Source organism: Stegostoma tigrinum, chromosome 30 (assembly GCF_030684315.1).
Source record: "Stegostoma tigrinum isolate sSteTig4 chromosome 30, sSteTig4.hap1, whole genome shotgun sequence".
Classification (NCBI taxonomy): Eukaryota; Metazoa; Chordata; class Chondrichthyes; order Orectolobiformes; family Stegostomatidae; genus Stegostoma; species Stegostoma tigrinum.
Window position 1 is genome coordinate 46,145,852 of NC_081383.1, and position 2,427 is coordinate 46,148,278.

The 2,427-nt window shown below is 45.7% G+C and overlaps 1 long non-coding RNA gene across 1 annotated transcript; it reads left to right on the plus strand.

Annotated features, from left to right (window-relative positions):
- The first annotated feature begins 716 nt into the window (after window positions 1-716).
- Window positions 717-2,031, plus strand: LOC125466026 (uncharacterized). The gene is made up of 2 exons (XR_007250364.2): window positions 717-1,064; window positions 1,772-2,031. It is a non-coding gene; the product is annotated as an uncharacterized LOC125466026 (long non-coding RNA).
- Window positions 2,032-2,427: the final 396 nt, after the last annotated feature.

A 2,427-nucleotide genomic window follows, 5' to 3' on the forward strand; every position in this document is an offset into this window, starting at 1 on the left:
TATACACCTGATCGGAGACGTCCCGGACCCTGGCACCAGGGAGGCAACATACCTTCCGGGAATCCCGATCTTGCCCACAAAATCTCCTGTCGATTCCCCTAACTATCGAGTCCCCTACCACGAGTACTTTTCTATTCTGCCCCCTTCCCTTCTTTGCCACAGTGTCAGGCTCAGTGCCAGAGAACTGACTACTATGGCTTTCCTCTGGTAGGTCATCCCCCCCAGCAGTATCCAAAACGGTATACTTATTGCTGAGGGGAATGCCCACAGGGGATCTCTGCACTGTCTGTCTGTCCCCTTTCCTCCCCCTAACTGTAACCCATCTATCCTCGTCCTGAGCCTTAGGAGTGACCAACTCCCGATAACTCCTCTCAATTACCCCCTCTGCCTCCCGAATGATCCGTAGTTCATCCAGCTCCATTTCCCTAACACGGTTTTCAAGGAGCTGTAGCTGGGTGCACTTCCCGCAGATGTAGCCAGCGGAGACGTGTGCCACATCTCCCAACTGCCACATTCTGCAGGAGGAGCAAGCAACTGCCCTAGCATCCATACCCCACTTATCTGAACACCCACTCGATACTAAAGTAGAAAGCTTACGTCAAGTAATAATAACAAATTAATAACAGACATATTCAATAGAGAAAGTTTAGAATGAACCTTACCTTATTAAGGAGGTTAGAGGAGGGCGGGGGGGGGGCGGGTGGAAGACTCTACAGTTGTAGAGTCTCGGGTTCAGCCGCCTTGCTGATATATCTGGTCACTGCTTTCCTTCCCGGCTGCCCCTCTGGTCCTCGTCACTTCCTATGCTGCTCCCGCTCCTTCTCTGAAAGAGGAAAAAAAACACCGGTAAGTAATTTTAAAAATAAACTGCTTTACCTTAGCTGCAGTCTTCCGGATCCGTTTTGCTTCCGCTGCTGCTCGCACTCAAAATGGCCGTTGGTGTCGAAGGGTGAGTATTTATACTCACTGCTTTCCTTCCCGGCTGCCCCTCTGGTCCTCGTCACTTCCTCTGGTGCTCCCGCTCCTTCTCTGAAAGAGGAAAAAAACACCGCTGCCCGCTTCCGGTAAGTAATTTTAAAAATAAACTGCTTTACCTTAGCTGCAGTCTTCCGGGTCCGTCTTGCCTCCGCTGCTGCTCGCACTCAAAAATCCATGGATAAAACTCTGGATAGGTGTGGGGTGGATGGAGTTGGACACCACAATCTGATGGCTGCCTTTGAGTGTGGCTTCATGAAGCTGTGCATAGACCCTCAGTACATTAGCATCAAGTGTCATGAAGTACTGACGTTGTAACTGTTCCCAGTGTTGAAAAGAATGGGACTGGCCTCTCTGCCGCAGAACACTCCAAGTGTTGGACTGTTCCATATCACCATTCCTTCCTCATGAAATTTGCAGAGAAAAACACCTTTCAGCACTAGTCCATCAGGAAGTGGTCAGCACGCAGTGTCCTCAATATGCTGAGGGAAAAAGAAAAGGTTGGATCCTGTTGCATGGTTCCCTAAGCAGACTGTCAAAGGCATTGCACAAAAATCCTCATCACTAGAATTTTCGAATAAACACCAAGACATCGCTTGGCTGGTGGTGAGAAGGGCATTACTTGTGAGATACGTTATACCCAGTCAGTCTGAGCCACCGCATGCTGCTCTTCACAAAAATGAACTAGAATACAATGAAACATTTGCTGTTTTGCTTTCCATGTATGGTGTGTTGATGTGGATCCTATCTTATCACTGCTGTTCTTGTGATGTCTTGGTCTCCTCCTTCATTGCAGTAATATGGACACACATGCAAACAATACTTTTGGGAGGGGATGAAGCAAATATTGACAGCCATTGCTATGACTTCAACTGATGAAAGGCTTTAGATAAATACAAAAAAGCAAGCTGAAGATATACCGCTGTCAAACTGGTCTGAGGCTCTGACTGATGCTTGCCATTGTTGTTGTCAGAAAGTATCTGTTCAGTTGTGATGATCAGATATGCAATTACATAATGCTTTTTGAATCATGGAAATAAAAATTGCTGGAAAGTACAGTGCATGTTGTCTATCTATATTGTCTCGGTGTGTCTCCATTTTAACACAAATTGATGGAAATTCAAAAAATTGCAGTTCCACACTGAAACTGAAATGCTCAATTCAGTGTGGTTCCATTATCATAGTTCACGCCAGTAATCCAGGTTCATCCATTACCAATGCAGAGAATAGGATTACCAACTAGCTAGTTGATTTAATAGTAAGAATACATTCATTTGTGCAGAGTTAACTGATTGATTCCCCAGCATTGACTCCAGATGCAATGATGCATCAGTACAAATTAAGATAAGGAAATATGTTGTTGATTGATTTCTACCTGCATTTAGGAGTCCTGCATGCAAATCACTGAGAGTCTCTCAGCAACACCACTTGTATTTGAGTTGCTGAAGCAAT